This window comes from Chiloscyllium plagiosum, unplaced genomic scaffold (genome assembly GCF_037043375.1).
Source record: "Chiloscyllium plagiosum isolate Xiang-an unplaced genomic scaffold, Cpla_swu_hap1 HiC_scaffold_16, whole genome shotgun sequence".
Lineage (NCBI taxonomy): Eukaryota > Metazoa > Chordata > Chondrichthyes > Orectolobiformes > Hemiscylliidae > Chiloscyllium > Chiloscyllium plagiosum.
Genome location: NW_028270154.1, coordinates 65,006,082 through 65,019,605, shown reverse-complemented (window position 1 = coordinate 65,019,605; position 13,524 = coordinate 65,006,082). Strand labels below are relative to the sequence as shown.

Sequence of the window (13,524 nt, the reverse complement as noted above, 5' to 3'; positions counted from 1 at the left end):
TGCCTCCGTAGTTGCCTTTATTCAACTGTAGTTCCAATACATCTGATTCTACCTCCTCTTTCTCAAATTGCAGAGTAAATTCTGTCATAGTATAGTCACTGTCTCCTAATGGTTCCTTCACCTTAAGCTCCTTTATCAAGTCTGCCTCATTGTATAACACTAAATCCAGAATTGCCTGTTTTCTAGTGAGTTCCATGACCTGCTCCAAAAAGTCATCTTGTATACATTTCATGAATTCTTTTTCTTGCAATCCACTACCAACCTGATTTTCCCAATCTACCTCCATGACCTTGCCTTTCTTACACACCTTTTCTATCTCCTGATGTATCTTGTGCCCCAAATTTTGCCTACTGTTTGGAGACCTGTGGGAATGAACATAGAACATAGAACATAGAACATAGAACATAGAACATAGAACAGTACAGCACAGAACAGGCCCTTCAGCCTACGATGTTGTGCCGACCATTGATCCTCATGTAAGGTAAACCTAATGTATGAACCCTCAAATTTCTGTGACCATATGCATGTCCAGCAGTCACTTAAATATCCCCAATGACCTTGCTTCCACAACTGCTGCTGGCAATGCATTCCATGCTCTCACAACTCTCTGCGTAAAGAACCTGCCTCTGATTATGTTTTTTGACCATTATGTTTTTTTTTCACATTTGCAATTTCTCAACTCGGCCCACATAGATTATACATCATCTGACTCTGCTTCATTTCTTATTATTGATTTAATTTCAATTCTTACTAATAAGATAACCCCACCACCTCTGCCCACCTGCCTATCTTTTCGATAGGATGTATGTCCATGGATATTTAACTTCCAGTCCTGATCCCCTTGCAACCATGTCTTCGTGACGCCCACCATGTCATATCTGCCAATTTCAATCTGTGCCACAAGCTCATTAACCTTATTTCGTATATTGCATGCATTTAGGTACAACACTTTCAGTCCTGTATTGACCATCCATCTTCTCATTGACATTCATTTATCCAGTGTGCTTGAAGTTTGATTCCTAACCCTTTCCAAACATTCTGTTCTATTTTGTGTTCTGGAGACTTTAATAACCTCTTCTCAGTTCTCCTTGATTTTCATTTTTTTCATATTTTCCCATGCAGTCGAATCCACTCCCACAGTTGTTAACCAACTGCTTTGTTTCCCATTGGCCATTATACTCCTTGGAGTTTTACCCTTCCCTTCCCCCACTCCCCACTTTCTAGTTTAAAGTCCTATTTAACCTTTTTGCTAGAACACTGGTCCCAGCTCAAATCAGGTGGAGACTGTCCAAATAGTGCAGGTCCCTCCTGTCCCAATGCTGATGCTAGTGCTCCATGAAAAGGAACCCCTCTTTCCCACACCACTCTTTCAGCCACGTGTTTACTTCCTTTATTCTCACATCCCTTTGCCAATTTGCATGTGGCTCAGGCAGTAATCCAGAGATTATAATTCTTGAGGACCTGTTCTTTAATTTAATTCCTAGTCCTTGATAATCCCAAAACAGTTCCTCTTTTTTAGTCTTGCCTATGTTGTTTGTCCCATTGTGGACCACAACAACTGGATCCTTCCTTTCTCTCTTCATCATATTTTCAAGCCAGTCAGAGATGTCCCACACCCTGTCACTGGGTGGGCAAACATACCATGCAGGACTCTCTGCTTATAAAAGATGCTATGTATTACTCAAATTATAGCATTCCCTTCAACTACCATCTGTCTTTTTGCTCCCCCTTCTTGAACGCCCCACTGCACCATGGTACCATGATCAGCTGCTCATCCTCCTTCAAACCTTGTTTCTCATCCACACAGGGAGCAAGTACCTCTTACCCATTGGACAAGGTCAAGAGCTGAAGTTCCTCTGTTTCTGAATGCAGATCCCTCTAACTGCCTCACTTGCAGTCACACCTTCCTGTCGCTGGCCACTGTGGTACTTAATCTACCAGATGTGACAGCTTCCTGAAATGAAGCGTTCAGGTAACTGTCCCAATCGCGATTGTGTCACAGTGTCTGGAGCTCAGATTCCAGCTCATCAATTCTGAGCCGAAGTTCTTTCAGTATTAACATTGCTGTATATGTGGCCACTGCAGTTTGCAATGGGATCTGCCAGCTCCCATATTATACAGCTCCAGTGCATCACCAGCCCAACCATCTCTACTTAGTCAATTGATTTATTAGTTAATCGCTGGTTAGTTAATTTATTAATCAGTTTTATATTTTTTTTTGAAAACTAGGACAGATTGCCTACCAGCCAATCAGGTCACAGTTTTCCTATGATCTAGAAGAAGGAACTGAGGAAATTCTGAATAAGTTTGCAGATGATACAAAGATAGGTAAAGGTGGCTTTGAGGACGTGGAGGATGCTGCAGAAGGATTTAGACAGGTTAGGAGAGTAGGCAAAGAAGAGGCAGATGGAATGCAATGTGTGAAAGGAAGAATAGAGGCATGAACAATTTTCTAAATGGGGAGAAAATTCAGAAATCTAAAGTGCAAAGAGACTTGGGAGTTCTCGCCCAGGATTCTCTTACGGTAAACTTGCAGGCTGAATTGGTAGTCAGGAAGGCAAACACAATGTTGGCATTTATTTCAAGAGGACTAGAATATAAAAGCAGGGATATATATCTGAGGCTTTATACAGCTCTGGTCAGACCACATTTGGAGTGTTGTGTGCAGTTTTGGGCCCCATACCTCAGGAACATGTAGCGACCCTGCAGCGGGTCCAGAGGAGGCTCACAAGAATGATCCTAGGAATGAAAGGCTTACCATATGAGGAATGTTTGAGGACCCCGAGTCCATACTCAATTGAGTTTAGAAGGATGAGAGGGGTTCTAATTGAAACTTACAGAATTCTGAATGGCCTGGACAAAGTGGATGTTAGAAAGATGTTTCCATTGGTGAGAGAGAATAGGACTGGGAGCACAATCTTAGAGTAAAGAAGACCTTTTAGAATGGAGATAAGGAGAAACTTCTTCAGCCAGAGAGTAGTGAATCTATGGAATTCATTGCCACAGAGGCTGTGTATGCCAAATCATTGAGTATGTTTAAGTCAGATGTAGCTAAGTTCTTGATTGTCAATAGGACCAAAGGTTACGGGGAGAAAGCAGCAGAATGGGGTTGAGAAACTTTTCAGCCATGTTTGAATAGCAGAGCAGATTTGATGGGTTGAATGGCCTAATTTAAGCTCCTATCTTATAGTCTTATGGCGTTATAAATATGTACAGCAACACCAACAGTACAACAAATCATCATTTATTAGGATGTGACGTTAGATATTCACAAACACCAGTCATGGATTTTTTTTACTATTTAGAATGTGATGTTTTTGAAGTCATAAAGATTTACCACACTAAAAGGCCATCATAACCTTTATCTCTAACTAGATTAAAATAGTTAAATATTGAACTTTTATTGCACATTGGTTTTGTTCATTAGATGGAAACATTTTCCAAGTTTTTCAGAAAGTTTTTGTCATTTGCAGGCTGCAAAATGTTAACAATGAGATATCATTGCCAGCCATTAAAATTATTTTCAGTGCAGTCAATTACATCTTTGTCCATGAAAGCATCAGTACCACTCACTGACTGAAGCAATAGTGAAAGACAATATTACAGTGAAAAAGTAAATAATTAATAACACACTAAGAACAATTAACAAATTGGATGAAAGTGTATGCAATCAAAATCACTATGACTAATAATAGTCAAGAATCAAAATTGACAGTGTAGAATATTAATTGACTAACTGATCTGCTTATACTTTCATCATAAATTCTGTGTACAGACTGTAAAATTAAAAAGTGAATTAAATTGCATTTATTTATTGTTTAAAACATGAAGCAATTTGTACACAGAAAAGCTGGAGAGAAGATGTGAACAATCGCTTAAATTTGACTGGATAATTGTAGGAAATGTGGAAATTCCTCCTATTTGATTGGACCTTGTTCTTAATTAGTTTACTGTCCATTTAGGCTGATATTAATTGTAAAACATCGTTCAAGGCAGCAGATAATTGCTTTGTGAACTGTTTCTGTACTGGAGAAATCACAACAAGAACATAGAAATTTTGAGCTAAATTTTACCAGAAATTGACTGAGTATCAAATTCAGGGAGTGTCATCGAGGTTTCTCTCAATGAGCTCCAGTGGGTCATTGCATGCAGCAGCTGAGGACAAGAAGAAATTCTACTCCAGCCTTAACCAATCTCTCACGGGTCCCTGCACTGGACAACCTAATTGTCCTTAGTGACTTCAATGCAAGAGTCAGCAAAAGTACAGACCTTTGGGTCGATGTAATCAGGAAACAGAGTTGTGAAGCAAAGTTCCAATGGCACTCTTCTCCTGACCAAATGCTGTGAACATAACCGCCTCATCACCAACACACTATTCTGCCAAAATGAAAAAAAATGACAACATGGCAGCACTCATGCTCCAAATATTGGCAACTCCTTGATGATATCATCATCAGAATGAGAGATCAGAAGGACATTAAAATCACGTGCACCATGACAGGAGCCAATGACTGCTGGACCAACCATTGCTTGATCTGAGCCAGGATCAACATAAATATAACCCCATTGCAGAGGAGACAACAGAAGCAGTACCACAAAAAATTGAGGCACTTAAAGACTTGGAAAAAATAACTTCATAGAACCAACTCCTCTCCACAAACCTAGCGACCCTTGGCAACACCAAGTTGCAGGGTCCCAACAGTCTCTGGTTCACCCTTAAGAATGTCAACATCAGTGCCTGCAAAAATCCGGTCAGCCAAGAAACACCAAGACTGGCTTGACGAGAATGACCATGACATTCAGGAACTATTAAGTCAGAACTGCATGACATTTCTGAGTGTAAAACAAGAATTGCACTGGGAAGAGAAAAGGCAGGTCCAAAAACAAACCTGTGACAAAACGAACATGTGGTAAGGACTGCAGTCTGACAAAGAATGGCTGACAACCATGACATGCATGGTTTCTTCTGTATGTGCTGCCAAGACATGTACAGCTCAAACAGCCAAAGCCCCACACCACTGCTGGCCAAAGATAGAGTGATACTTATCAGTGATAAAGAAGCCATCTCTCCGTGGATTGTCACCTTGTTGTGGTGGAGAAGTTTGTGTGTCCTGAGATCTCATGATTGATGCTTTCTGAAGCTATGCACCTGGTAGGGTCAGCCATGGTGGTAAGGTTGAGAGAATCAAGACCTCAACGGTAGAACAATCCAATCAAGACCTCAACGGTAGAACAGGAAGACAAAGTTATTTGGAATTCAATGCTGTGAATGCAGATAAAGGCTGCAACAAATCCATTAGCTCCAATCGTCATGGTCTCCATGCTATTGGTATCAGTTTGTGAAGTATCTTGTGTTTCTTGGAGTGCAACATCAAATACACATTAAACAAATGCACACACAGGCATCTTCGCTCTGTGGGTTACTTCCTCAAGTCTTTTGGTAATTGGGGGAGGGTGACGGGAGCAGGCAATGTGATGGCTGGAAGCTCCTGGTTAAGAATTGGCACAAAAGCAGTGAACACTTGATTCAGTCGTTCAACTTGTGGACAGAAGCAGGAAAGTTGTTTGGTAGCAATATTCAACATCTGAGCAGCCCTATTTAGGATCGACTCTGCTCACCCTGAACTGGGAAGAACTAGAAAAGGTGTCCTAAAAAAAAGTGCCCTGCTTCACCCCATCCACTCTGGAAAGCCGTGTTCAGAAGGATCGCCATTATGCGGTCAAAAAACATCGAGAAGTAAAACTATGGAACCTGGAATATACAAACTCTGATGGATAATACAAACTCAGTCCAGCCAGAGAGGAGAGCTGCCTTTGTTGCCTGGGAACTCCAAAAACTACAACTTTGACATTGCTACTCTGACTGATAGCCGTGGAGCTAGAGAAGGGCAACTAAAGGAAGAGCGAGGTCAATACATCTTTTTCTGGAAAAGACTTGATCCTGAACCAATGAGGATCCATGTAGTAGGGTTTGCTATATGAAATGGCCTACTTCAGAAGCTGAGAGAGCAATCACTGGGAATCAATGAATGTTTCATGACTCTGTGAATCCTCTCTTCAAGAACCAACATGTCACCATCAGCACCTATACTCCAACTCTGGATGTTGAAAATAAAGTAAAGGAAAACTTCGACACCCAACTTGACAACGTCCTTTTCTCTGTTCCCTAAAATGACAAGATCATTCTCTTGGGTGACTTCAATGTCAGAGTCGGGAAAGATCATAGGCTCTGGACTGGAATAATAGGCAAGGAAGGACTTGGCAAGATCAATGCCAATGGAACACTCCTCACCAAATGTGCTGATAACAATCTGGTGATAACAAACACCCTATTTCACCAGAAAAACAGACCAAAAGTCTCCTGGCTTCATCCACGCTCCAAACACTGGCACCTCATTGACCACATCATCACACAATCTTGGGACCAACAAGATGTACTGATAACAAGAGCTGTTACAGGTGTTGATGAGTGCTGGGCAGACCATTGACTCATCTCATGCACCATGAGAATGAAGATTCAGCCCAAAAGGGAACACTATCAAGAAATTCAATCTTGACATCCTCCAAGACATCAATCATGTACAGAAGGTCCAACAAATTCTTCAAGAACAACTGCCTTAACAAATCCCACCATCCGTAGAAGCATACTGGAATCAATTGAAGAACAAATCATTACCTGCTGCAAAGAAACAATTGGGCTCAAAATGAAAAAAACATCAGGATTGATTCGATGATAACAACAAACTACTCCAACAACTTTTCGGACAAAAAGAGAAAAGCTTTCGTCACCTTACAAAATGACCAACAATCGGTTACTGAAAGGAAACGCTATCAGGAATGCAAGGCCGCAGTCCAGAAGAGCACCCGAAACTTAAAAAACCAATGGTGGAGGAAGAACGCTCAGGAAATCTATCAACTAGTGGATGCCAACAACATTCAAGACTTCTTCAACGCAACTAAAGCCCATCTTTGGCCCATCCATTCACGGCCAAGCCCCTCTCAAAAGCAAAGATGGTTCAACTATCCTGAAAAGCAATGCTGGCATCAATTCTAGATGGAGGAAGCAATTTGAAGATCCTTTGAATCAAACTGTCCCATTTGACAAGAATGTGATCAACAACATTCCAAAACAGCCCATTGACGACACCCGAAGCAATGTACCAATATTTGAAGAAGTCAAGGAAGCCATCAAAACCTTGAAAAGCAACAAGGCCACTGGATTTGGTGGAATACCAGCAGAGTCTAAAAAATTGGAAGTATCCTGTTTCATTACCAACTGCATCTACTTCTCATCAAGATCTGCATAAATGAAGATGTACCAGCAGACTTTAGAGACTCAGCAATTGTTACCATCTACAAAAGGAAAGGAGATTGATCTGAATGTGGAAACTGTTGTGGAATTTCCCTGTTAGCAACAGCAGGAAAGATCCTTACCCGTGTCATGTACAACTGGCTCAAGTCTTTAGCCGAGAAGATCCTTTTGTGGACACAAGCCAGTTTTAGATCATCACGTGGAACAACCGATATGATCTTCACTCTGTTACAATTACAAGAAAAATGTTGTGAACAACTTCTGCCTTTGTATGTGGCATTCATCAACCTCACCAAAGCCATCAAGCGAACTCCTATAGGATATTCTATTCATCTATGGATGCCCTGAAAAGTACATTCGAATCCTGACACTCTTCCACGATGGCATGCTTGTCACAGTTTAGCCAGGAACAGTAACAGTGAGCCTTTTCATGTCAGATCAGAAGTAAAGCATGGAAACATGATTGCCCCAACTTTGTTCACCATCTTTACTGCGACAATCATCCACATCATCAAGGACGACCTACTCCCAGGATTCAAAATTATCGACAGAACTGATAGCTGACTTTTGAATCTTGTCCATCTTAAGTTCAAAAACAAGACATCTATGAGTTCCCTCATTGAGTTCCAATATATTGATGACAACAGTGTTGCAGCACTCTCAGAAAACTACCTACAACAGATTCTGAACGCCTTCAACCGTGCACACACAAAACTTGGACTTACCATCAATTCCAAGAAGACTCAAATCATCTATCAACCTTCACCAACTGAGACAAGTTGGATAGAACCGTCAATTCAATTTGGCAAAACAACCCCGGAAAATATGGACCACTTTCCATACCTTGGAAGTCACCTCTCCTCCAATATCGACCTTAGTGACGAGATTCAAATCTTCTTAAATGCGCTGGAACAGCTTTTGGGCATCTCCAAACAAAAGTCTTTCGTGATTGTGACATCCAGACAGACACCAAAATAGTAGCCCTGAAATGCTTTTGCCCGAAACGTTGATTCTCCTGCTCCTTGGATGCTGCCTGACCTGCTGTGCTTTTCCAACACCACACTCTCAACCAAAATATTAATGTACAAAGTAGTGGTGATCCCAACGCTCCTGTATGCATCAGAAACTCGGAAAACATAACAATGGTATCTGAAGGCACTTGAAAAGTTCCATCAGTGCTGCCTTTGAAACATCTTGAATATCAGCTGGGAAGATAGAAGAACCAATATCAGCATGCTGAATGAAGCAAAAAATAATAAGCGTTGAAGTCTACGTCATCAAGAACCAACTAAGATGGAGTGGTCATGTTGTTCAGATGAAAGATGAATATCTGCCAAAACGAATCTTCGACTCCTCCTGGCTTAAAGAAGGCAAACATAAAAGAGGCGGACAACAGAAGAGATTCAAAGACATTTTAAAAGCGAACATGAAGAAATGTAACATCGATTTCAACAATTAGGAAATCAATGCCAAAGACAGGAAACTGGCAAACTATCATCCAAGAAAGAACAGCAACGTTCGAAGCCAGCAGATGTGCAGAACTAGAAGAAAAGAGAAGAAAATGGAAAGCAAGGCAGCAACAAACAAAGCCCGATCTGCCATCTGGGACTACTTATACTAAATATGGAAGCACTTTCAAAGTCAAGATTAGACTCATAAGCCACCTGAGAGCCCATACATTGATAAATGGAACAAAGACCATCATCCTCGACCTCAAGGGATAGCAACGATGACAACGAAAGAAGCCATTAAAAAATGCTTGGGAGAGCACTTCAGAGACATCCTGAACCAGGGTTCTGTCATTGAACTGGGTGTTCTTAAACACCTTCTGCAGCATACCACATACCATGATCTCAGCAACACCCCAGTCTTGCACAAAGTAGAGAAGGCCATCTACTAGGTTGAGAACAACAGGGCTGCTGGAGCAAATGGTAACCCCATTGAGCCATTGAAGTGCAGAGACAAAGAGTTCCTGCAGACACATCTTTGTCTGCCTTATCTGGAAGGAGGAGAGCATCCTGGGAATGTTCCGAGATGCCTAAATTGTGAGTATTTTCAACAAAAGGGACAAATACAACTATGGCAACTGCAGGGGAATCTCCCTGCTGTTAACTGTTGGAAAAGACATCGCCAATGTTCTCCTCAACCATCTCCTCCCTGTGGTTGAGGAACTCTTCCTGGAGTCGCAGTGTAGCTTTTGGCCACAAGGGGGCATAACAAACATGATTTTCACCACACGCCAACTGTAAGAGAAATGCAGAGAAAAGAACTTACCCATGTAGATGGCCTTCTTCAGCCTTACGAAGGCTTTTCACACAGTCAATCGGGAGGAATTATGGAGTGTCCTTCTCTGCTTTGGTTGCACCATGAAGTTTGCCGCCATCCTTCGCCTGCTCCATAATGACATGGAAGTCATGATAATGAATAATGGCTCCACCCATGACCCATTACCCATTCAGACTAGTGTCATTGCCTCTCACTGCCAACAAGCTCCCTGCTGAAGTGGAACTGAAGTGGAAAGTTGTTCAACCTCTGCCACCTTCAAGCCAAAATCAAAGTCACCTCAACCAGTGTGATTGAGCTGGAGTACGCAAATGATGTGTATGTATATGCAGTCTCGAGTCTCGGAGAACATACTCCAGACCATCATTAGCAACTTTACAGACACATAAGAGAGCATGAGTATCACCCTGAACATCCACAAGATAAAAGTCCTTCATAAATCTGGTCTGCCATTGTAGAACAAGCTCCCGATGATCGAGGTCCACCGAGAGGCCTTAGAGAACGTTGAAGTTTTCTGTCAGCCAAAGCAGCTATTGATTAAGGATCAAACATTGCCTCCATGTGCTAGTGCAGCCTTTGGCTGTCTAAGGAAAAGGGTGCTTGAGAACAACATCAGATCCAACATTAAGGTGATGTTTACATAACACCCCCACCCTGCCACCAGCACCCTCAAATATGGCTCTGTCTACAGCAGACAACTGCAGCAGTATCACCAAAGCTGCCTGAGCAAGACCCTGTGAATCTGCTGAGAAGAAAGATTAGATGAGATTCCCTACATTGTGCAAACTGGCCCTTTGGCCCAACCAGTCCACACTGACCCTCCGAAGAGTAACCCACCCAGACCCATTTCACTCTGACTAATGCACCTAACACTATGGGCAATTTAGCACGGCCAATTCACCTGACCCGTACATCTTGGACTGCGGGAGGAAACCAGAGCACCCGGAGGAAACCCACACATACACACACGGGGAGAATGTGCAAACTCCACACAGTCACCTGAGGCTGGAATCGAACCTGGGACCTGGTGCTGTGAGGCAGCAGTGCTAACCACTGAGCCATCGTGCTGCCCAAAGATGCACCAACACCAGCATTCTAGACCAAGCCAACATCCTCCGCATCGAGGCACTGATCACCCTTGTTTGGCTACAATGGGCTGGGCGCAAGACTCCTCAAGCAGGTGCTCTACTCCCAGTTTCAAAACAGCAGGGAGCCCCAGATGGACAGAGTGATACCCTGAAGGCCTGACTGGTGAAGTGGGCATTCCCACAGACACCTGGGAGTCACTGGCCCAAGATCATTCAAAATGGAGGAGGAATATCCAGGAAGCAAACGCTAGGTGAAAACAGCGATAGGAGTGTGTTGCTACATTAATGTCCCACCCCAAACCCCTGTTCCCATGACCACATTTCTACTGCAAACCATTTTTGCTATAGTGTGCTCAGTAAGGGCAGAGATATTCGCCACTTCCAGGTCCTCCATATTTAAAATACAGCTGTGCTCCAGGTCAAGCGCTGCCAGATAGGAGTCTTCAAGTTTTCTCCTGTGTCTTGAGATATAGTCCTTCACTGTGCATGCAGTGGGAGGAGGAAGTGAAAAAAAAAAGCTTCTTCAAAGGTTATAGGGTTTTCAGGTAACACTTCACGACAAATACAATCTCACATTCATAAATATATTGCTATTTTACATCATCACCTGTCTGATCGACTGTCATTATATCTGCAGCTGCAATAGTCAAGCTTCAAAAGTTACAGAGCTGTAGACTCTCAGAGTCCTGTTTTAAGGGACTGCTGCTATTTGTCTAATGCCCATAATAGCCTAACATCTTCTCACTGTTCAGCTGGAAATTCTTTAAACAGTTGCAAATGTTCGCTTTTATTTAGCAACAGCCAAAAAGTAAAACCAAACTAATTACAACAGTATTTGCTTCTGGGAACAAATGGGGATCATTTGCCTTTTCTACATCAACTAATTTATATCACTGAAGAATTACTACATCCAATTCACATCTATTGGAACCCGGGTGTAAATTGAGTCCTGTGCCTTGTTGCATTTGCAGCATTCCATCATGTTGATATCTCGCTCCTCAGAAGACTGTTGCCATTCTCCCATCTCTTCAGTGTCCATCCACATCCACTCATTGCTTGCTCCACAGCACAGCACAGCATGCTAGGATTATGTGGCACACTCTGTCTTGACTGTACTGCAAGGAATCAACTTAGACCAATCATTGCAACCTGACTTTCAAAGGGCCTATCATCTGCTCCACAATGGCCTTTGTTGACCAATAGACTGCATTATATCTACCTTCCTGAAGAAGGGCTTATGCCCGAAACGTCGATTCTCCTGTTCCCTGGATGCTGCTTGACCTGCTGCGCTTTTCCAGCAACACATTTTCAGCTCTGATCTCCAGCATCTGCAGACCTCACTTTCTCCTACCTACCTTTGTTGTCAGCTGGGATTGTATCCCATGCTTATAAGGCACTCAGTCCTTGAAAATAAGAAGGAACATGAGAGTTTTTTACAACATGACATTATTGCAGCTGCCAGGGTATGTTGCACAAACTTCAATGATGTGGTACCAATGATCACAGATGATTTGCATATTGATCGAATAAAGCCCTATTGCATTGATGATGTCTGTTGCATTACTGTCTGTTTATGACAAGGATTTATGTCCCACACATTTATCTGCATTTCACATGAAGGGTACTCTGATTGTAGATTATTTCAACTCATGTCTGATTAATGCAATTGCTTCTTGAATGGCCTCATATTGCCCATAAGTAAAACCCACATGTTCAGTAAACAAAAACCCATTTAAGATATGATCACAGCCACTTTCTTTTCCATTGTGCATTTACAATTCACATGAGGACTGAAGGCAATGCAAAGGGTGTTTAGCAGACTTGGTCTAACAATTAAGGAACACCGCCAAACTTCCAAGTTCATCAGTTCCTTCATTCTCTGTAACTCCATCTGTACTGAGCTTCCACAAATATCCACCCTTTCCTTTCATTTAACTTTTCTCTCCAAATATTACCTCTTAATCCCTGGCCTTATGGCATAGCCATTGCAACCATCATGCAGTACTGTCCCTCTGTTGAAACGAGGGTGGTTGTGACCATTGATAAACCTCCTGCTCCCAGTAACCCAAGTCCTCCAATGTGCTATCATTTTTTAAATGTTGAGTTGCCTCTCCTTCCCAATTATTGCCTCCTATGCATCGCAGCATGCTGCCTCCAATCTCCAGAATTGACTTCCCTTATCTTCCCTACTATAGCAGTGGACCCTGCTAAATGCCCTTTACTTGTTGTGATGCCCCAGACTGTCCATGGTCCATCCCCCCCAATCTGCTTGCACAGTTATGAGTAACCAGATATCCGACTGATTTCTGTACACCTCTTATATTCACTTATCATGAATTCCCAGACTGGTTGTTCTGGACCTGCAGGACTACTCCCTACATTTTAGTGATACAGCACTCCTGACTATGACCACCCCCAAGTGGCCAACTAACCACATCTAAGCCACTGGACTGAGATTGCATTCTGGCCTAGACTGTCTATGGCCCTCTGACTGATGACAGTCCCTCACTGACTTGATCACAGTCGACACTCTTTAGACCAACCATTCTCAACAGGGGCGATATGGCCTCCTTAGGGGCCCTGGCACATTTGGAGAAGGCCACAGACTGAAAACTGTAAGAAGGGGAGCCCCAAGGGTTTATGGAGGCCCTGGTAACTGAACCGAAGAAATACCCAAGCAACAAGTTTATTACAATCTAAGAAATTCTCTTTCAAATTAGACGAAACTACTTAAAAGCCAACGATGCTCTTCTCGTGGCTTCTGTGAGATTCTGGAACAGAATGAACTAATGGAAGAGATGTTTGCCAGGAGGATTAAAACAGATACTAAGGGACTGTCTA

At 42.5% G+C, this 13,524-nt stretch overlaps 1 protein-coding gene across 3 annotated transcripts in view; it reads right to left on the bottom strand.

The window, feature by feature from the left end:
- The window catches only part of ccnjl (cyclin J-like), a 270,390-nt gene that overhangs the window by 49,934 nt on the left and 206,932 nt on the right, over nucleotides 1-13,524 (bottom strand). The gene's annotated exons all lie outside the window — the stretch shown is intronic.